This window comes from Pan paniscus, chromosome 22 (assembly GCF_029289425.2).
Source record: "Pan paniscus chromosome 22, NHGRI_mPanPan1-v2.0_pri, whole genome shotgun sequence".
Lineage (NCBI taxonomy): Eukaryota > Metazoa > Chordata > Mammalia > Primates > Hominidae > Pan > Pan paniscus.
Genome location: NC_073271.2, coordinates 41,127,118 through 41,150,841, shown reverse-complemented (window position 1 = coordinate 41,150,841; position 23,724 = coordinate 41,127,118). Strand labels below are relative to the sequence as shown.

At 47.1% G+C, this 23,724-nt stretch overlaps 1 protein-coding gene across 6 annotated transcripts in view; it reads right to left on the bottom strand.

Annotated features, from left to right (window-relative positions):
- ADARB1 (adenosine deaminase RNA specific B1) overlaps positions 1 to 22,936 on the bottom strand; it is a 158,630-nt gene extending 135,694 nt beyond the window's left edge. The window contains exon 1 of one of the 6 annotated variants that reach the window (XM_034948038.3): positions 22,729 to 22,936. The gene's annotated coding sequence lies outside the window, so the exon portion shown is untranslated. Of the gene's footprint in view, positions 1 to 22,302; positions 22,330 to 22,428; positions 22,539 to 22,728 lie in introns of those variants that run through there. The other 5 variants (XM_063601269.1, XM_055105332.2, XM_055105328.2 and 2 more) reach the window with 5 other exon arrangements.
- Positions 22,937 to 23,724: the final 788 nt, after the last annotated feature.

Genomic DNA, 23,724 nt, shown 5'->3' with positions numbered 1-23,724 from the left:
GAAGTCCCCACCAGCCATGCTCCATCACTCCTGCCTGGACAGCGGCCCCTCGGCGTCTGCTCTCCACCTGTTCTCCTGCCACAGGGACCCTTCCACGGCACAACTCTGAGTTCATGCCCCCAACCACAATGGCTTCCCACCTCCAGAAAAAAAAAAAAAAAAATCATGATTCTCTACCATGGCCAACGCCTTATACTTTGTACCACATCACACAGGGCCTCGGTATCTCCTGACTAGTTTTCAAATTGGGAGGGAGCACCAATCCATTAGCCCGAAAATCATGTTAGCCTCCCTCATTTGCACACCAGGCTTCCCCAAAGCTCATAAGCTTAGTTTTTCCAGCATTTGCTCTTTTGTCCTGCTACCAAAGAGAAGGTATGTGACCATCTCACAGTGGAAAATACTCTCCTTAAAGAATGGAAAGGGCCAACCCCACCCGTCTCGTACCTAAAGGGTGCTGCTGAGGAAGGAGGGGAACTACATCTAGTTCCCAGCAGAAAACAGGAAAAAGAAACCGGACTTGAAGAGGAAGCTATTTGAGAACATTTAAAAAGAGGAGAAAGGCCGGGCGCAGTGGCTCACACCTGTAATCCTAGCACTTTGGGAGGCCGAGGTGGGTGGATCACAAGGTCAGGAGATCGAGACCATCCTGACTAACACGGTGAAACCCCGTCTCTACTAAAAATACAAAAAATTAGCCGGGCGTGGTGGCAGGCGCCTGTGGTTCCAGCTACTCAGGAGGCTGAGGCAGGAGAATGGCGTGAACCCGGGAGGCAGAGCTGGCAGTGCCACTGCACAGCCTGGGCGACAGAGACAGACTCTGTCTCAAAAAAATAAAATAAAAATAAAGAGAGGAGAAAATTCCTCCGAAGCCCAAGCTGGCTTCCCCAGAGGTTCCCTCATCTCTCAGGAGCACTTCTGGGTGACAATGATGGGTTCTTTCTATAGCATGATCGCCCCTAGGAACGACCAGGGAGGCCTCGAGGAAGTACACGGGGACAAGAGCAGTTCTTTCTGGAGGGAAGGCTCACCAGAAACAAATCCAGAGACAGAAACCCTAAAGGGAAAGGAGAGTGGATGATGAGGGGGAGCATTGGGGCTGCCCCTCCAACAGCCTCAGGGCAGGGCGGTGTGAGGACACAGGCCCGCAGCAGCCAGCCCAGACCTGCAGGAAGACAGGCAGGGCCGGCACAGCTGGTGCAGGGAGCGAGACTGCCCAGCTTCCAGACTTCCAACAGGAGACATGCAAAACCCTTCCTCAGAGCAGAGGGGGCACTTGTCCCTTGCGCTTCTGTTCCCTGTGGACAGACTCCAACTCACGCACTCTCTCCTGCAGAAGGAGGCATCTAGAAGGAGGAAATGGGCAGCTTAGCCCAGCCGCTCCTCCTCTCCTCTTGGGCTAGGCGCACCCACACCAAAGTGCTAGGGTTTCTTCTCCTGCCACGTGGAGGGGGCTTGCCCCCAGCCATGCTCGTTACTAGGTGGGAAGTTTGTCTAATTTGGGATAAAGGATTAGCAAACCCGCTTGGCCAGTCAGCCACTTTCTCCAGTTGCTTTTATCTAAAACAGAGCCTGTATCTGATCTCCACTTGCCTATCTACAGTGTGTGCGGCTCTCTCAACTGGTCTGGAATTTGAGAGGGTAAAAAATGGGTGCTAAATATAAAGCCCCAACAGCCCCACTTTTTAAGCCTCCCTCAGTCAGGAACCAGACTTACAGCCTACAGCTCCTTGTTGATCTGGCTGTGGGAGACCCTTACTCACAGAGCCTGATTTTCTCAAGCACAGACCCTGCCCCAGGCATCTGGGCAACCAGAGGTAGCCGTGTAATACTCTTCCAGCCAATGAGAGACACTGGGTTTCCTGAACTCCTTATCGCTTTCCTGATGCAGAGACACCCCTTCCTGCCTCACCACCTCTCAGCTGGAACGTCAGGCTGGAGACATGACCCAAGGAGCCAAGCCCAAGAAGGAAACGTGCACCCTGAAACAGCGGGATGCAGAACTCTGAAACAGCGGGATGGAGAGACAGAAGCCTCGGGAAATGCGGATGACAATGTGAGACCCCTGTCCCAGCCCCACACCACTGGGGGAAGAGCTAACAGAAAAAGAGGGCAGAGAAAAAACACCGGGTTGAGTTCCAGGCAATGGTCACTGCGGGAAGCTGAAAGGGGGCAGGATGGACAGGAGCCTGGGGAAGGGATCCAGAGCTCAAGCAGGTCTGTGCTGCACTGTGTCAGAGCTCACGGCAAAGGCCGGGGCATCACACACAGAGCAAGCAGGGAGCGCAGCCTGGGCTGGGGGCAGGTAGGCTGCACCTGCAGGGCTCCTGGTGACTGGGGGACCTGCACAGAAGACTGAGCCAGAAGGATGCCAGGGTGGCACTGCCCACGGAATCCAAGAGGTTGGCTAGTTCTGTACAGTCCTGTTGAGACACTGATTAAGACCAGGACAAAATACAGGCCACTGACCTTAACAAGAGACAGATCATTAGTGACTAGCAAGACCCATTTCAGAGGGATGGAAGGCCAAAACTTGAACAGAACAGACTGAAATGTCAAGGAAGTCGTGATAGTGGAGAAGGTCCCCAGCACATGGGCTGCAGAATGAGGCTGCCACTTTTGGGCAAGGAGACTGAGTGCAAACCTCGCCTCTCAGTGAGCGTCCAGGCCCCTCGGCTGATGGAGGTCTTCAATTTGTCTTCCTTCATCACAGTTATGACTTTACATCTGTTTGTGTGATTACGTGATATACAGACATCTGCATCACTAGAAATTTCCATGAAAGCAAGGACCATGTCTCATTTGCCCCCCCTCTCCCCTCAACATGATGCGAGAGGTTGGATGGGAGGACAGGAAGGGGAGCTGTGTGGACAGGAAGCCCACCAGGTCAGCTGTGTGAGGAAGCAGTCTGGGGCCTCAGCAGGGCCCACATGCAGGGCAGTAGAAACCTTGAGAGCAGAAACACAAGCAGACATAGTGCTCGGGGCTGCTTCCATGTACAGAGGATGTTCCCTGATCTGGCGGGGCGCCTGGCAGCACGTGAGTGAGGCTGATGGTAGTGGTGCCAAAACAACCAAATGTATCTCCCCCAAACCTATCATTCAAAAGTATCCTAGGGGATTAATCAAAAACTCTCAAAAATTTTACTTGAAGATTTTCCAGTTTAAAGGTAATTTCAGGCAATAAACTAGTATTGGGTCCAAAATGAGCTGACAGTACCTGGGAAGCCACACTACTGCTCGATAAAGACACGGACCAACAGCCTCACAGAGGTTATCAGTGAGGGATCTTGAACAGAGCTCTAATTGGGTACACGCTAATTGCTTTAACAGACAACTGCTTGCAGAGTTGGAAAAAATGCTTTTGAATGTTTCTGAACAAATAATTTGATATATTCTATTTCTCAAAAGACCCTCACTTTTTAAACACAAAGTCATCAAAAAACCATCTTATGAAAGAGAACGTTAAATATAACATTAAGATCAAGAAACTATCTTTTAAAATTCTGTAAATAAAAAAAGTTACAATCAGGATGGGCAGACAAATAATTGGATCAATCACAATCACCTCAATCAATGACTAACAAATCACCAGTAAAAACGAAGTGCTAAAAAGCGAGTTATTTAATTTTATTTTATCAGACACTTCTCTGAGGAGCCCCCATGTGCTGTGCAGGGTCGAAAAACCCAATCCTAATGTACTTAAAAGGGCAGATGAGAGACATTTGCCTGAAATTAAAATATAAAGTAATTCTGTTCTGGGACTTTATTTGAAAATCCAGAAGAAGCCCTTGGCCGGAAGCATCAGCCTCCAGGGCCTCTTCACCCTGACATTCCTGAGGCTGCAGCACAGTCACCCCATACCCCTGGTGAGGAGCCCCCTGGAGAAAAGATGCACCCATGCCTCCTCCAGGCACACAGTCAAAGGGCCTCTTCCTGAGAGAAGAGGACAGAACTTCCCAACACCCCGAACCTTCACTCCAAACAGGGTAAGACCTAGTTCCAGAGTCACAGCATGAAACGCAAGAGGCGGCAGAAAAACCCACAAGTCAGAGAACAGCAGCTGTGTGGCCCAGAGGGCTCGGCACCCACAGAAAGCCGGGTCCTCTCTTCCTCTTGTCAAGGACGTCAGGCAGATGCCTGTGGACACCTGCCAATGGGAGCAGTCACCAGACCTAGAAGAGCCAAGCCCGGTGCGCCCTCGCCTGGAGTTGTGAGAAAAGTCCCTGTAGCCCCAGATCTAGGGCCTGCAACACTCTCCTACCCGAGACTCCTACCCGAGGCTGCCCTGGGAACTGGTGAGAAAAGCCAAAGTGCACCCCAGCAAAGTGCCTGGATCAGTCCAGGTTCCTGAAGCCAAGTGCCGGTGGGGCGAGGTCCAGGCACAGAATGGGCAGTGGCCATGCTGCTTCCTTCCTGGGGAGGCTGCTTATTTCAGAGACTAATTTCCTGGTTTTCACTGTGCCTATTGTGTGAATATTTGGGGGTGGGGTGGGGTATAAGCTGAGACTCATCAGAAGGGTTTCAGGGCCTAGTAACAGATTACCCTGTTGGCTATAGAAATGGGACTGAGATAGCCTCGACTTTAGAAAATGGAACATGATACTAGTTTTGACATCTTTAAGACTTGGGCTCCATCAAGAAAAAAAAAATTAAAGGTACAAAAATGTGTGATAACGAATTACTCCTATTTTACAGGAATGGGAGGCTTGATTTATAAAATAGTTTTTAAAATTATTATTCAGGTAAAGGGTTAGATTTAAGCTATAAAGAGCTTGACTGGTTTTCCTCTGCCTTGTCTGCTCTGTTTTGGAATAATCCCTAATATTGTTCATTACTTCAAAATTTACAGAAAGATGTTTTTGTTTTTCCTGTGTCATACTATTAGTATCAGTCTAGTCAAGTGACTTGTAAATACCAATAAATAGAATGTATCCATTTTTAAAAATCCAACAGGAGCACAATAGGGAAAAAGTTAACTTTTGACTAAAGCTGAATTCCTGATTCTAAGATTTAAAGGTCACCTACCAGGATTAAGATTTGGTCCTCACAACTGTTACCTGAAGGTAAGAGTAAATTCCAATGGTATAACTATATAAAAAAAAATAGATAACAGATATTTCCATAAAAATTGTTTATGTTCATTTTTAAAATCTCTCTCATCAAACAGTTGTAATGCAGTAGAGAGAATGAGAAGAGAGAGAGGTCAGAAAGTCACCCAGTAAACAAAAGGACCACAGATTTTTCTCCATCCTCAACAGAGATTCCAGTTGATGAAGAAGGCTGCCATGCAGGCTCAGGGCAAGGAAAGGGAATGTGCTGCTAGCACTGGACCTCAGCTCCGGGCAAGGCTGCACCTTCTGAACCGACGGCCCAGAAGCAAAGTGACCCATACTTCCTCCAAAGCATCACTCTCCAGACATGGTAATCCAGGCCCAGAAGCAAAGGTCAGTCCCACTGTGCCTGTCACACCTGTCACACACTCTGCTCCTCTACACCCTCCTCTAGGAAATGAAAGAGGAAGGATGTTGATCTCTAGGGTCTTTTAAATTGTTCCAAATAAATAAAATAGAATTATTTTCTCTTACTAAAAATAAAACACTGATTTTCATATTAAAGACAAATTAATTTTGCAAAGGACTAAAAAAGCAGAAATCCAAATCAGTTTAGCAGAAAGATGAACAGATGGATTTCTGAGGTCCACTGGCCTGCATCCAAATTTCGCAGCCTAGCCCACGGTTAAACTCGATCTGGAGTCTTCCAGCTCCTCCTCCTACAGGGAAACCCCCACTCTCCCTGGACTGTGGTCCACAGGAGAACAAGGAGCTCTACTCCACAGGACACCAGAGCATGAGCAAACATGTGGCAATGCTGTAGGATGCTGGTGACCAGGATCCTGCCCCTGGGAGCCACTAAGCTGCCAGAAGACACAGTCACCCAGGCAAGGCTGTGAATAGCACCCCATATCCCTATTGCTCTCCCTCTGAGCCATAGACAAGAGATCATGCTGGTGGGGAATAAGGTCTCATGATGTCCAGAACTATAGCAGAAAACTGTAAGCTGATCTCCTGCTCCTCATTAAGTGATGACAGTTCACACAACACAAAAAGTGCCATTTCACCAAACTGTAGTATTACAACACTTTCATCATTAACCTTTCTAAAGTAAAAATCATCAGATTCAAGTCTTCTGTTTTTTCATCATAAGAATTCAATAAAAGCAGAAATAATTATATAAGCAGTTAAGCCAAACGTCAACTAGCATTGAAGCAGTGGAAGAAATCGGATTGATTTAGAGTTGATTTAAGATAATACCAGGGGCAAAGACAAGTGGATGTCTGAGTTAGGGGAAAATTGGCAAGGACGGTCAAATAGAAAAAACACGTGACTTAAAGACATAGCAGAACATATGCTCTGTGAAGAAAGGGACTGAGTTATTTCATTCATTGCTAAACCTTTGGTATCCAAAGTGCTCAAAAAATATTTATTCAATGACTGCATAAACACATGAATGAAAAACGTCAGTTTATATGAAGTTGATGAACTTCATGAATATAACATGGCAGCAATGCCCAACATTTAAGAAAAGTTATCACAGAACCTACATTGTTTAATAAAGCCAGTGCCACAATAATAATCAGATGCTCAATTTTTCAATAAAAATCATTACAAACCCTGCATTTCGCTATCTACAAATGAGGTGGCCGAGGTAGTTCTTGGGGGGAAAACGTAGAGCTGCATGTGCACAGAAGAGAAAACAAGGATGACGTGAAAATAAACAAGGTATTCAATCCCCAAGTGAGAACAAAGGTGGAGAGAGGTCAGAACCGGGGTCCTCCTGGGGAGGGTAGGAGTGCTGAGCTGCACAGGTACCAGGAAGCCTCCGGGTTGATCCCAGTGATGGTTGTGTGAGTGCACACAGATATGAGAGTCACCAGGCTGCATACTCAGGCCCCACTGGTATACTTATACCTGTTCATGAGAGAAGACTGTCACATTTTCAGGAATTTTGTAAACCAGTTGACAGCTCATTGGTAGCTTGAAATAGGGCATGGTAGGGACATTTATAACTTGGAAATTGGCAAATGCTACAAATCAGGGGTTTCCATACACTCCCACTCCTCCTTCCCACCAAAAGCCAGGTGTTAAGCACTTATACCACTATGTAGCTACTACAGCATGTAAACTACATGAAAAAAATGAAAAGACTAGGGGTAGGGCTGGGGAGAGACTCATTTTGAAAAAATAGAAGGTATTAAAATAAATAGCAATTTTAATTTTGCACTGTGTTAAAAACATGATTTTCCCCAGAATGCAGGAATGTTTAATATCAGGAAATCTATTAATGAAATTTGCTATATTAACAGACTGGAGGGAAAACCACGTGATCATTTCAACAGATGCACATATGGTAAAATTCTACTGCCACTCATGATAAAGATTATTTTGGACAAACCAGGAAGAGAAGGTAACATGCTAGACAAGATAAAGGGTATGTACAAAACAACTAGAGTAATGTCACACTTAAGGATGAAATACTGGAAGCATTCACGTCAAAGACAACAACGAGATGCAGCCTGCTAGCCATCACTATGATCCAAACACTACACTCAGCACAGTACCAGAAGTCCTAGCCAATTAATACAGGGGAAGTACAAAGCTTAGAAAGGAAGACGCATGTTCCCAAAAGGATCCTCCATCTAGAAAACATGAGACACAAATGACAAGCTGTGGACACAACATACAAAAACCAATCACTTTATCACACAAGAATAATAAGCAATTTGAAATATCATTGAAAGAAAACATTTAGTAGTGATAAAGGTGATATTTCTGATAACTGGGCAAAGGGCAGACTACTCAATGACAAAGGCAAATGATTAGACAATTGAAAAAATATCCCAACTTCAAACTGTACAAAAACAAATTTCATATAGATCAATATGCTAAATGTGAAAAACAAAATATAAAACTATTAGAAGAAATTAAAGAAAAATATGAGTATTGTAGTAGGGAAAGTACTCTTAGGATTCAAAACCCAAAAGCCATAAAGGAAAAAAACTGATAAATTTGACTATATTTAAAATTTCTTTTTAGAAAAAAAAAATTGACCAAATCCAAAGACCAAGATAAACCAGGTAAACACCTTCACATGGGAAGAAACAGAGACAGGGGCTGGTCCTGCCATTTCTGCCATTCTCCCATCATATTCTGCCATGGGTTTCTTTTTCAACTTTTTATGTTGAAATTTTAGGCTTATGGGAAGGCTGAAAAATAGTACAGATAATTCCCCTATGTCCTTCTCCCAGCTTCCTCTAAAATCATAGATTTGTAAGTTGTGAGCATGAGGAGAAGTATGTATCAATCACAGACCTATATGTTGTGAGCTGGGAGAAGGATATATCGAAATCAGAAAATAAACACTGGCACAATACAATTGGCTACACCACAGACCTCATATGAATTTCGGTGGTTTCTCCACCAATACCGGCTTCTGTTCCAGGATTCTGCCCAGAATCACAGGCCACAGTTAGTCATCAGGTCTCTAAGCTTAGACCAATCCTCGGTGTTTCCAGTGTTCATGACCTGGACACTTCTGAGGAACACTGATGAGGTATTTTGCAGGACGTCCCTCTACTGGAGCGTCTGACATTTCTCCATGACTAGACTGTGATTGTGCATTTGTGGCAGGAGTCCCTGACAGAGCACATGCCATGTGGTGTGGGGCGGCATATGATGCAACTTGTCTCGTCAGGTGATGCTGATCTTGATTGCCCAGGTGACGTGGTGTCTGCTGGCTTCCTCCATTCTAAAGTTACTATTTTTCCCTTTTTAATAAATAAATAACTTGAGGAAGAGATACTTCGAGACTAGGCAAATATCCTGTTTCTCTCCAAACTCTGGCCCACTAATCAGCATCCTCCCGCAGAACTCACCTGAAGTAACTATTTCCATAGTGCTGCCTGAAGGCGATTTTCTATTTTCTCACTGCTCCTACACCAATTAATTGGAATGTTTCTGTCAGGAAGAGATGTCCCTTCTCCTTATTTTTTCAATTTCTTCTTATATCAATAGGTAGTGATACTGACTTTGTTTTATAGATTATACACCTATACTATCATTACTCATTTCCTTGCTCAAATTGACCCGCTTTGGCCATGGGGCCCCTCCAGGTTGCTTATGTGCCCTCTGACACACCCCATCCTTTCTGGCCACTTCCTTATTTCCAGCATCATCAGAGGTTCCAGACTCATCTTCTGCAAGGAGCCCTGCTTATTTTTATCAGCAACTGATATTTAGGTGTGCTCCCTGTTGCTGGAGGTCATTGCTTCTAGGTCTTCCCAACGGACAAGGCTAGGAGATGCATATGTAGGTGTATCACTAACCCATGCATGTAACGCATACACCTATGTTTACTCCTGCGCTGTACATGCATCTATTAAAGACCACAGAGTCACACTGACACCTATCCCAATCCAACAGCACGGCCTCCCTCTGCCATCTTCCTTTTGTTATTTGTAACTTCTTCCTGGGACAGTGAGAAACCTGGCTCTCATTATCCACTACGATTCTGCTTATTTGTTCAATCCCCACATACACATAAAGTCGTTTCACATTGCTCACCATTAACACTGAGAAAAAAATTTACTACTATTTTGTACAGTTCTCTTCAGCCTCACAGAATCCAGTCAACATATCATTTTCCCAAATAAGGTTAACACTTTCCTTTCCACCACCTTTGCTGTGGCCCTGCCGCTTTGTACTACAGTGAGATGTGTGTTTTCTGCTTATATTTCATTTTGGGTCCCCCACATCCTGGCTGATATTAACCATCTATTTTACTTTGGAGTATATGAAGTATTGCTGTGGTTTCAAGAGCTGGGCCGCACTAAAAGGTGTACTGAGAGCAGCACTGCACCCCACCTATGACCTGGCACCCACTCCACTTCCCCGCCCCCTCACCCTCTGCACCCCACCTATGACCTGGCACCCACTCCACTTCCCCGCCCCCTCGCCCTCTGCACCCCACCTATGACCTGGCACCCACTCCTCCTCCGTCCCCTCGCCCTCTGCAGTCACCATCTCTTTTGTTTCTGGCTCTGCCCTCCTGTATCTCCTCTGCACAAGTGTGCAGGGAGCGTGTGTCTTCCTGCATCCCCTTCTTCTCACATCAAGGGCAGCATTTAGATGTTCTTTGGTACTTGCCTCATTCACATCCACGTGCCCTGGAAACCACCTCAAACCAATTCACAGAGTTCATCTTCAACAGTGGATGTGGTTGTGTGGCTGTACTAGAGTTTACTCAACCCTCTCCTGCATATGGATATTTAGGTTATTCCGAATGTATTTTCACATTGTTGGAGGTCTATCTTCTGGAAGGATTCCTAGAAGCAGAATTGCTGGGTCAAAGGGTAAGTGTTTCTGGGGTGTTGTAGGCTGAATGCGGTTTTAATATGCCCAACCGTACTTCACCGACTTCCTCTTCTGATAAGTGGGGGGAAAACATCAAACACCCGGTAAGAACTCATCTGCTGAGGACCTAATAGTGTGCACAACACAGGTGGTCAGCTTAAGAAATGCTAATAGCTTCTGCTCGACATTATAACCATATTTCATCCTATAATAGGCTCATACAATTCAAGAAGCACAATGCACATCACAGAGACAGACTTCAAGAGCAAGCCAAATAAATGGCCCTTGCTAGCATTATCAGTATCAAACAAAGGCTTCTGTCTTAAACTCCATTTCGAAGCTCCTACGAACTCCTAGGAATCTACCTATGAGAAATGAAAATACACATCCACACGCAGACATGCTTGCTAATGTTCAAAGTCACATGATTCATAATAGCCAGAATGCAGAAACAACCCAAGGTCCATCGCTGGAGCGGAATAAACGAACATGCTACGCCAATACGACTAAAAGGAGCAAACTACTGATATGTTCTACAACACATGGATGAACCTGAAAAACATGTTAAGTGAAAGCCTGATGCAAACGATGACACAGGACATGAGCTGCTTCCCATGAAATATCTGCAAGGCACATGTGGAAACAGCAGGCAGGCTGCCTGAGCGGTTGCCTGAGGCTGGGCTGGGTGCGCGAATCAACTGCAGACAAGCGCAGGGAACATTTGGGGTGACAGGAGTGTTCAAGAACTAGACGGTGGTGATGTCTGCACAACTCAGACATTCAGAAAATCACTGAATTGTCCTCCTAGAGAGGGTGCATTTCATGGCAGCTGTTTAAAACAAAACAAAACCGCCTCAAAATGCCTTTCCTATGGTTTATTTTCTCCCCATATTTTCCCAGAGCATTCTAAAAAGGTGAACACTCAAAGCATTATTTGATCATAACTTGCAATTTGCATTGTTTCCTTCAACAATCAATAAGCCCAGGAAATCATCTAGACAAATTCTCAGTGCAGTGTGAAAAGGCACACAGGGCAGGTCTTCTGTCCAACAGCACCGCCCTATCCCAGCTTCACACATAGCAAGCAGCGTCTGGTAAATCAAAGCCTGCCTTTTCCAGTCTACACCGTAGCTCAAAATCATTGTCCAGGAAAGGAAAAAACCTTCCTTTTCCTACAGCGAGGGCTTCCAGCAATAAACAGAACTAAAATCTACCAGGCACTTCTTGCCTGTGCCACACATAACACGTGCCTATGGCTGATTCGTGCATGGAGAATTCAAGGTGAGCTGCACGGGAGGCTCTATGTCAGTTCTGCGTGAGAGGCACATGATCAATGACGTCCTTTAGGTTCATGTGACACCAGCCTTTTCTGTGTCAACAGAATCAATTCCTCACAGTTTCATTAGAGGGATAAAATTAAAGAATTGAAAGCTTCACTATGTAACAAGATAAATATGTCACTCATTCACCTGCATGTGGGTGAAAACATCTACTACATGACACCAAAAAGTGCAGAGGGAAAAAATTCCAGAGTAGAAGTTAGAAGGTGTCATTTTAACCCTGCTCTGCTCCTGGGTACATACATACATAGTATGTAAAGGACTCAAATTCAAAATGACCAAGACTAATAAATATGCATTTGATGTGACTACTTTCATTCATATCTAGAATGGAGTAGACGTAAAGAGTCCAATCATTGCTGTTTAACTGCAGCCACGGCGCTGAAGTTTCTGGAAACTGTAACCTCTGTTTAAATCGACTTCACACTATTTATGCTTAGGTCTAAACCAAGTGAAATGTGTAGATTAACACTAAGTAGTAAGTGTTTTCCACCATTCTTCATGTAGAGGTCAGAGGTCACGTCTGTAGCTCCCCAGCATCTTTTGAATCTCCTCTCTCTACCTGGGGATATCCCTAAGACCAAAGCCAGAATTCGATTTCCTATTCTCACAGCCAGGGTGCACTCAGCCAGTCAGATGAACCAACACGAAACCTCACCTCAAATGATAGAAATTTGAGGGAGCAGGTCCCTAGTGGAAACTATTCCTGAAAAGGGAAAACAATGAGACAAGAGAGGGCTTGGGGATGCAGCAGCTGGCAGAGGGCCCACCAGCGGCATCCGGCAGCCCAGGCTCACTGCACATGGTCCCAGGGTAACCCAGTATTGTGTCTGACTCCAGAGCCTCACGAAGACTACGAGAAGCCACTTTACATTCTTGAAAAGATTCCTTTTTTCAAGGAAATCAACTCACTCTAAGTGACTTAACACTGGGTGGGTTGGATACCTTGTGCCCAACTGTTACTAATCAAAGAAAAAGAAACAAAACTGGGCTTATGTGCACTGCCATAAGTAAACACACAGGAATAAAATGCAACTTTCCAACTTACTCTCCAGCCTGACTGATATATATGTTAAAGACCTCCACTTCTAACTTTGTAATTTTAGAAGTGAGGGTTAATGAAATATTAACTACTACTGAATTACCTCTGGTGGCTTATGATAAACTCTGGACTTACAGAAGTGAAAAACAACCCCTGCTCAATTTAATTCAAGACAACTAACACAGTCTAGTCCCCCTAAGACTGAGGAAACAGAGAAAGGGATCAATTCTAATCCCCTGGAGTTTCACGTTTTCTCTTGGACTCTGAATCCATCATTCCACCTCTCTCAATCCTGCCTCCTAAGCCCGCTTAACCCCTAAGGCCTAGGCCCTCCCTTCCTATACCTCACCTCTTTCCACAGTTACTGAGTCAAGAGAAGGGACAGGACTCTCTGCCAAGTGCCAGCCTCACGTGAGCCTCGGCAGCCATGGCAGGAAGTGACGTAGCACCACCTACCATTAGACAGGACTACACATAGGTTCTATGATGAGTATTTATTGGACAACTGAATGAATGATTATTTGACTCTGACTTACAATAGTCTTCCAGAAATGGAGAGAACCTCGGCAACAAGCAATTCAACTGCCCTCATTCTACATCCAAGGAGCCTGCAGCAGAACCATGAAGAGAATGCACCATCCTGTTCAGAAGCAGGGCTGGGATTACAATCCTGATCTCCCAAATTCTGGGACACTTTCCTGTTTGCTCCTTGGCCAAAAACAGCTTATAAGAGATGCTTTTTTGGCCAGGTGCAATGGCTCCGCCTGTAATCCCAGCATTTTGGGAGGCCGAGGCAATTGGATCCCTTGAGTCCAGGAGCTCGAGACCAGCCTGGGCAACACGGTAAAACCCTGTCTCTACAAAAAATACAAAAATTAGCCGGGTGTGGTGGCATCCACCTGTAGCCCCAGCTACCTGGGAGGCTGAGACTGAGGCGGGAGGATCGCTTGAACCCAGGAGGTTGTGGCTACAGTGAGCTATGATTGTACCACTGTACTCTAGCCTGAGCAACAAAGCAAGACGCTGTCGCAAAAAAACAAAAAAGATGTGTAATTCCTTTAAGCCTCCACAGTTGAATCAAATGTATTTTTTCACATTTTATTTGGCTGCCTTTTCCTGAATCCTCCCAGAATTATTTGAAATATTCTTGTTTCTGTCAAGATGTAGTTATAAGTATTATTTCAGAGAATGCATTTCAACTGTATCTTGTCCAAAAGGGGTTAAAATGATGCTGGCAGGACAGAGCTACTTTTTCAGGATGTGGCCTCCTTGTTTTCAACAGATAATTTACTATGTCACACTTTATGGTTTTATAACAATTTTGAATGTTTTATAAATGTTTCTATTCTACACAGAAAAGTGTGGAAATCTGGAGATAACACAGACATATGGGGCATAAATATATGACTGATTCACCAAGTACAATAGGATGGGGGGGCAGTGTAGGGAGGCAGCAAAAGCATACGTTTTCAGAAGCAGATAAACTTAATGCAGGTTCTACTACTTACTGCCTACAGAAAAAGTAAGTTAAAGTTATTCTCTCCTTCAGCAAAGGCTTACAAGTGTCTATCTGCCAGGCATTGCTCCGAGCCCTCAGGACAGATTCAGAGCAATAGCCCTGCCTTCCTGAGGCTTTCATTCTGGCCAGGCAGGCTGTGTGGGGAGGAAGGGAGTGGTGGGTACAGATGGCAGAAATAAACAGAACAGTGAGCAGGGCACGCAGCACACAATGGTGCATGAACACTGAAGTGAGGGCTAGCTATAGGTCCCAAGACAGCTGGAGCCAGGGCTCTGAGTGGCAGGAAGGGACAGCAGGAAAGAAGGCCGCAGGGGGACTCTGAGCAGGAGAATGATGTGATGTCTTCCATGTACAGGCTCAGATCCGACTGCTGGTCAAGAACAGACTGAAGGAGACCAGGAGTGGAAGAAGAGATCTGTTAGGAGGCTACTCAGGTAAGCCAGGCCAGTGTTATCAGTAAAAAGGGATGATGACAGTGACCCTTAATAGCAACATCCTAAGATCATCATGAGGATTAAACTAGATTAAACTCATTTTACCATGTCTGACACATGGTAAGAGCTTAATAAATGTTAAACATTATCCAGCTTTCCTAGGAAGTCACTGAGCCCCTTAGCATCAGTTTCCTGATCTGATAAATAGGGGTAATGGACCTCCTACAAGAATGTCATAAGAGGAATAACTGACTTAATTACAAGGACCCTGAAGAAGAGCCAGTTCTACCTAATAAAAGTTTAAATGCACGTGTCTGTGTTTTACAAACAATGCATTACAAATTTTGTAGGCCGTGGGAAGGTACAGACAGACGCTGGCTTACAACAGTCTGACTTATGATTTTTTTACTTTATGATGGTGTGAAAGTGATACATATTTAATAGAAAGTGTACTTTGAATTTTGAAGGTTAGGTGTATTAAATGCATTTTCAACTGACAATATATTCAAGTTATGAACCTCATCGTAAGTTGAGAGATATCTATACAAACAAATATTCTGCTAGTCACATATTAGGTGACAACTGCTTTGCAGACTCAAACAGAACCCAATACAAAATGAGGTCTCTAGTTGAAGACTCCTGACCTGAGATCCTCTGGAACGTGGCATCATCACATCATCACCATCCAAAGAGCTCCAAGAGCCCTTCTTGGTCCCTCCACTTCCCTTGTCTCCAAGACCTGATCTATTGCCCACAACCAAGAATTCACACCTGCTCTCTTTTCTCCAGTTCTGCCACCTCTGCCCCGCTAAATCATGGCAACAGTGCCAACCCAGGCCTCCATTCTTCCTGTTGCACTCTTGAGAGTCTGCAGGACCTGGCCCCTGTGTCTCTGCAGCCTCACCTCCTAGCCCCTGACTGGACAATGGTTCTGGTCCTATCCTGGCCACTCTAATAAGCAGGCTCTCTGGCAGGCTATCCTTCTAGCCAGAAGGCTGCTGTCCCCCCTCCTGACATGAGCTCATGCTTTCCCTCTGGGCCTCAGCGTACCACATCGCACTCAGAGAGGCCTTCCCAGAACATCATACCTCCACCAGGAGCCACCCTCTTGATGCCACCTACCTCAGCCGTGTCTCCTCGGTCATGCCGATAAAGACAGCACAGGTGCTCCTTGACTGACGGTGGAGTTCCGATCCTATGAACCCATCGCAAGTTGAAGACATCCTAACCTGAAAAAGCATTCAATACACCTACCCTACCAAACATCAAAGCTTAGCCTAGCCTACCTAAAAGGTGCTCAGAACACTCACATTAGCCTACAATTGAACAAAATCATCTAATACAAAGCCTATTTTATAATAAAGTACTTAATATCGCATGCAATTTATTGAATGCTATGCCGAAAGTGAAAAACAGAATGACTGTATGGGTACCACAGTCAAGTCAAAAATTGTTACTGGAACCATCATAAGCCGGGTCCGTGTGTAGTTGCGAGGCACGGTGTCTGCCTCTGTGATCTGTTTAGTTTCCCCACCAGAATGTCAGTTCAAAGAAGCACAGACCTCCTCCCTGTCCTTCTCCACCGCATCCTCCCACGATGACTCACACAGAGCAGGCACTCAGGAAAGCCTGCCCTGAGAGAAAAGAGCAAAGGGAAAATGTTTCCACAGCAGTGGGAACTACTCTCCACTGCACAGATGATGGAGAGAATGCAAGGAAGCTGGGGAAGGCTTCTTCACATTTCATCGCATTGGCTGAACTACTGAGAAGATGGGTGTTCTGAAACTCCAAACCTGAAAAAATCAAATAATCACAAAAACAAATCAAAACTCATGCAATTAAGATATTTTACCAAGTTAACAGGCAACTGTGTTTCACTGAATGCTGCTGACCCAGTGGAACATAAACATATACATGCAACAGGCCCAAAGCAACAATACCTGCTTTCCTCTGGGGGTAGGGTTGGTGAGGGAGTCATCTTAAATGCAAAACTGAAATTCCCAGCTAGGCAAATCAAGCACAAATCAGGCACCGAGTCTTCTAGTCCTCTGAGTACTGAATTTGGTGAATAAAGGTGCCAACCTCCAGGTAACAATACTTTTAGAGAAAAGTGAATTTTTTAAATAAATAAAAAATTCCATTTCCACATGTATATTTCCGTAAGTACGCCCCATGGCATGTTCAGCACAAGCTGGTAAGAAGCTGGATCCTGAGTCCCAGGGTGAGATTCCGAACTTTTTAGGACTGAGGACAAAACCATGATTTATTTCCTATCCTCCTTTCAAAAGGGCAGCATGTCTTGAGGAATATTTCTGAGTCCAGGCTCCCACGTGCAGAAGTCCCGCCTCCCTCCTGAAGTCCCGCCTCCCTTCTAGAGCTGAGCATCCCTGCTCTTCCTGCCTCCCTCTCACCTTCTCAAGGACTTGGCTCCAACATTATCCTCTTTCCTGGCATATTATAAATGTTTCCCTCTACTGGATCATTCCTATTAGCTCATAACATGCTATCATCGCTCTCATTTAAAAATACAACTAAAAACTTCCTGTACCCATGTCCCCTCCAGCCACCATCCCACGACTCTTCCCTTTTAACAGAACTCCTCTAGAGAGTCGTCTACACTGATGTTCCCACCTCTACTCTATTTGTTTCCTCTCCCCACCACTCCAAACCTATCAAGGTCACTCACAACCACCTCTTATCAAAGCCAATAGGAAACTCTCCAGCCCACGAAGAATAAGAAGAAAAGAACCCCTCGTTGTCCTGGTTTCCAGGCCACTAGACTCTCACTAGTTTCTTCCTTCTTCAAACAGAGTCCTTTTCAATGGCGTTGCTAGACCCTCCCTCCCAATGTGGACCCCTTGCCGAAAGCTCCCAGGCCATTCCTCATCTCCTGCTCCTCTGTATCCATACGGTATGCCTCATAGATCAGCAATATGCAAATGACTCCCAAATTTACATATTTGGCCCCAACCTCTTCTTGAACCTGACCTTGAATTTCCATCCATATTCACCTTTCTCTACTCAGATAACTAATCATAAAAATAATAAGCAAAGTAAGCCCCATTAAATACTGTTAGTCAGGTACTATTTTAGGTACTTTACATTAGCAACTCAACAACCCTGACAAGTTGCTTTTATTCTTCCTAATTTATAGATGAGAAAACTGAAGCACAGAAAGATTAGACTGCTTGCTCAAGATCATCTAGGAAGTAGCTGCACAATGACCCAACCCTCGTCCTCCAGATCTGGCCCTTGAGTGGAGCTGCTGAGCTGGGCTGCCTTCCAGTCACAAGCTCCACATGTTCAAATCCTAACACTGGCTCTTCCCAGACTTCCCTATCTCATACCTGGCACCAACGCCAAGTCAAAAGCTGAGTTGGAAGAATCAGATTCTAGATGTGAAGAAATTTCAGAATTACTTTGTTTTACTTGTTTTTTCCTTTTTTATGAAAGTGCATGAATTATATGATTTTAAAAGTCAATGCTTAGTCTAAGCTCTTTCAATGAGTATAAATGAATGCTGGGTAACAAGAAAGCATTGTGTCACAATCTAGTTGGCTACATTTTCCCTTTGTTAGCAGCATAAAAAATGATGATGCAACTTAAAAATGATGGCATCTTACAAATGCTGAAATTCAGTAGGCTGAATCTGATCTCACCACTTCCGCCCTGGTCTGAGGTGCCGGTACAGTCACCCAGCTTTCACAAAAGTCTAACTGATCTCCTTGCTGATATTCCTCCTCCAGTCTGCAGTAGTGGAGGTGCAAAAAGCAAGCTGCAGTAAGGAGGTAAGGGTACATCCTGCCATTGCCACTTCCTGTGTGACCTTGGGTAAATCACTTAACCACTCTGTGCCTAGGTATTCCCCCCTGTAACATGGGAATAATGATAATAATGCCTACTTTTTGGACTGTCATAAGAATAAATGAATTAATATATGTAAAGCTCTTAAAACAGCCTGGCATATTGTAAGCCCAACAGCCAGAGTGGTACTTTTTAAAGATAAATCAGATCATGTCATTCCCAAGGAAGGAAGAAAGGCTCTCTTAAGGCTTCCCATCACACTTAAAATCTAAATTCCTTACCACAGCCTGTGTGCTCCAAGATGCAGCTCTCCTCCACTCCCATCTCACTTCCTACCACTCGCCCAGCCTCTCTGGCAGCAATGGCCTCCCTGAGGTGACCACCATACTACAAGGAGGCTCAGGGACTTTCACCCGAGAGTTCCCTGTGCCTGAGAGGCTGCTGCTGCGGTGACCTCAGCCCAGCTCACTCCATCCTCACCACCTATTTGACCTTCTCTCACCTACCCTGCCTCATTTGCCCTTTGAAGCAGTTAGGACACCAAATGCTTGTTTACTGCTCTCCTCCTTCCCAAGAAAATGAACCGCTTGAGGGCAGGAACTCTCCTCATCAGGCTCATCCTGAATCTCCAATACCTAGAACAGTACCTGGGCCAGGATGCATGGGTGAATGCCTGTTGGATGAACAAGCAAATGAAATGGAACCAGGTTCCAAAATCACCAAACTAGAAGCAAGTAGAGCTTCCATTTCACTGTACTTCCAATAAAAATACAAGGTATCTCAGAGTTACTTTCATCCCCCTTCCTGTTTCATCACAAAGACGTTAAACCTAAAACCAAAGTCACTTTTCTTTGTGTACGCCTAGGACATCTTATAGGCATACAGGTGGAAAAGTGCAGCAAGCAGTACTAATCAAACTACCAAAAAAAAAATGTGATAATTTGATATTAATGGCCCTAGCCCAACAGCTGTCAAGCTATGGATGAAGCAAAACTCTGCACATGGAAGGTGCGGTAAGCCCTGCCACGAAGACCTCTGTGGGCTACCGCGCTGTCCCTGTCCACACCCCAGATAAAAAGCTGTCACCTTGGAAAGAAAAGTCACTCAAGGAATAAGGAAGGAATCTTAATGATTTCGCTGGACAATTTTTAATTTTCCCATTTGCTTTTCCTACCTCACATATTATGAACATACAAAATAATATGGGTTTTTAACACCACCATTTCCATCACACCAAATTACAGATTTAGAAATTCCTATTTTAGAAAGTTGACACAGAAAACCACTGAGTTTTCTTTTTTTTTTTTTTTTTTAGACGGAGTCTCGCTCTGTTGCCCAGGCTGGAGTGCAATGGCACGGTCTCAGCTCATTGCAAGCTCCGCCTCCTGGGTTCACGCCATTTTCCTGCCTCAGCCTCCCAAGTAGCTGGGACTACAGGCGCCCATCACCATGCCCGGCTGATTTTTTATATATTTTTAGTAGAGATGGGTTTTCACCGTGTTAGCCAGGATGGTCTCGATCTCCTGACCTCGTGATCTACCCGCCTCGGCCTCCCAAAGTGCTGGGATTACAGGCGTGAGCCACCGCACCCGGCCACCATTGAGTTTTCTAATAAAATTGGACCTCTCTGAGCTTTTTGGTTTCAAACTAAGCTTGATAACTTTGCTAAACTTTTTTATAGGCTGGTAAATGTGTAACTTCATCTATTTCTTTCCAAAGTTAACTACCTCCTGTCTATTTGAATTATATTGTTTGATCACAGAGCTAATCACAGCATTCAAGGGAATAAAACCCAGTTCTTAAGTAAAACTTACAGCTAAGAAATTTTGATAATAACTAATTAGTAGGCTTTGCTTGTACCCACGTGTAAGAATATGCACTATAGCAAGGTTTGTCATATATTAAAACATATACAATACACACTTTGACTCCTGCTAGGACAATACACAATTGGGTGCAGCCTTTGAACCAAGTGCCCAGGGATGGAGTGGAATGAGGCTTTACCTTTCTGTAGGTACTGTGTGCTTGCTTATCTTTTTAAATCTATCAATACAAATGTACTGCTTTATGCCAGAAGCATTTTTGATCTCTACCTATCTTGTTAAGTACTGTATCTCCTAGGGCCTAAAACAGGGAAGGCCTAGCACATAACAGGCCACAGACAAGTATTTGTCAAATGGATTAAGTTTGTTTTATGCATTCACTGGACAAATAGAAGTTAAAAAAATTCTTATTCCAAAAATCTAAAAGAATTCAAATGTTTTACAATACATAAATTCACGAGGAAGTGAAATTAGCCTCTGAGCCAAGATGTTTTTTGTGGAAGATGTTATCACTTCATAGCTAATCCTTCCCCCTTGGCCTCCCAGTAACAACTGCATGAGCACGTCACACCAGAGACACATGTGTCATCAATTTCTCAGAGCTGGATCGATTATTTTTAAGCCCCTGTCCCTGCAGGAGGGCCTCCTTTTTTCCTTTCCAACTACAGCTTCAAATTTGATGTAGATGTAGTGGGATATACCCAGTCTTAGGAACCCTCAGACATCTAACAGGGCTTCACTCACAGACAATGCATTCCTTTCAGAGTCTGTGTGAGTTCATCCTCTCCACCGCAGGCAAAATATAGGCACCCAGCTCAGCCTGTCTCATCAAATATTTATCGAGCCCCTGTTGTGGCTGTCCATGCATACTGGACCCTGTCCTCTGGAGGAACCGCGCAATGAGAGACAGTTAATTCTCTTATCCAAGAAGGAACTGTATCAGCCAAGCTTTTATCCTTTCTTCCTTCTCCCTTTCCCCTCTGGGAAACCCTCAGCAGGCAAAAAGGATACAGCAGTCTCAACCCCAAGGAAAAGATGGTCATCAAAAGACAATTAGCTTTTCTATCTCCTAGAAACAACTGCTCTTAAGACAACCTAGCGTTTTGGAAAATGCAGCTCTGGGTGGCACCTTTCGAAGCAATAAAACATACGGCAAAATTTAAGAGGAAACAAAGAGGATTAAATACATATTTGTATTCTCAATTTAAAAAACTACGGTTCTATCATCTTAATTATGGAGCTAAACGTTAAAGAAACAAGTTTGATATCACGCCACTTTTCGTTATACTTCGAGAACGGAATGCAATAATGGTTAGTAAGAAGGAAATAAAATGCCTGTATCAGAAGTAACAGCCCAAACCTGCTGACCAAAAATATTAACTGGGAACTAAACACCACGGTGCAGATCTCCGACATAGAAACCTGGACAGGAACACGTTTTAGGTTAGGTTTTCCAGCATGTAAATCAGGACTCCAACACGTTTCAGCGTCCACAGCCCAATCTGACACCTTCCCTCGCACCCATCCACCACGCAATAATTCTCCTTCTCACGTGAACACGTCAAAAGTCACCTCAGGCCCCCAACTGCCCCAGATTGCTCCCGATCGCTGCAGACGCCCGGCACCCGCAGGAACTTCCCTGGCCCGGGCCGCCCGCGGCGCAGAGCATCCCGCGCGGACACTGCGCCCTCGGAAGGAGACGCAGGACCGTCCAGGGCGCAGACTCGTCCCCAACGCAGTCTCCACTCCCGTGGCACAGCGTCCCCTCCCAAGGCAGCCTCCCCTGCCCGGGCCCAGCCTATCCCGGGCGCAGCCTGCCGTCCCCCGGCGCAGCGTCCCATGCCGGGCGCAGCGTCTCCCCAGGGACATAGCCTCCCGTCCCCAGGCGCAGCCTTGTTGCCAACGCAGCCTCCCGTCCCCCGGCGCAACCTTGTACCCGGGGCAGCCTCCGGTCCCCGGGCGCAGCCTCGTCCCCAGCGCAGCCTCCGATGGGCACACCGTCCCCTCCCCAAAACGCAGTCTCGGTCCCCAGGGCGCAGCCTCGTCCCGGCGCACCTGCCCTCCCCGCGGCGCGGCGCATCCCACGCGGACTCGGCGCCCTCGGGAGGGGACGCGGGGCCGCCCGGGCGCAGCCTCCTCCGGGGGCCGAGCGCCGGAGCAGACGGGCGCCCCAGGAGGGTGGATGCAAGGCGGTGCCACGGCACCCTCGCTTCTCCGCGGGCGCCCTCCGCTCCCGGGACGGCCCGCAGCCCCGGCCCCACCACCAGTCCCTGCCCGGCGCTTACATAAACGCCGCCACCGCGGGGTCCGGAGCCCGCGCCCGCCCGAGCCGCCGCGGCCCCGCGCCGCCCTCACCTCAGCCGCAGCCGCGCCGCGCCTGGTCCTCCGCACGCGCGCCCCACGCTTCGGCCGCAGTCTCGCGCCGGGCGGCGCTCTGCCTCGTTGGTTGTGCGCAGCAGCGCGGCGTGGCCGTGGCCTCGCGCGGCCCGGAGCCCCGGCCGCCAACCTGGCCGCTTGGCCGCCGCTGCCGCCGCCGCCGCCGCCACGGCCGCCTCAGCGCCTCAGCCCCGCCGCCGGCGGCTCCGCCCCCTCCCCGCCCCTGCCGGCCCGCCGGGCGCGCGCACGCCGAGGGGGCGGGGCCGGCGCAGCGACGCCGGACGTGCACGCGCTGGGGCGTCTGTGTCTGTCGTGGGCAGCCGGGGCTGTGGCGCCTCCCTCACGACCACCTGCGGCGGACGGGCGCGGGGCCGTTGGGGCTGGAGCGCGGCCGGAGCTGAGAGACCGCAGCTGGGCGGCTCCGGAGCGTGGGGCAAGAGCGCGGGACCGTCCTGGCGTCGCGGCGCCGCCCGCCCGAGCGCGGCTGAGGAGACCCTGCCCGCCTTCGTGTCTTCCTCTGGATGCGCGGCTGCTGCGTTTTGGGGACGGGGTCTCACTGTCGCCCAGACTGGAGCGCGGTGGACCTCCGAGCTCACGCGATCCTGCCGCCTCAGCCTCCCTGGTAGCTGGGACCGCAGGCGCCCGGCGTTTGCGTTTTGCGGAGGTGGCGTCTCGCGGTGCTGCCCAGGCTCCCGGGCCCATGCGCTCCTATCTGCAGCGGGTGCTGCCCCGCCAGGCCCCCGCCAGGCCCCCGCCGAGCCCCCGCCGAGCCCCCGCCGAGCCCCCGCCGAGCCCCCGCCGAGCCGCCCCTGCTTCTCCCTCTCCCGGAGTTGCCTGGGACACGCGGGTCCCGCCGGCCCCCTCTCCCCGTCCGTCATCCTCACTGTAGACTCTGGGAGAAGCAGGTCGCGGCCCAGGACCCTGGCTGGACACGGTTCCCGCCGTCTCCCGTTTAGTCCGCACTGACACTAGCAG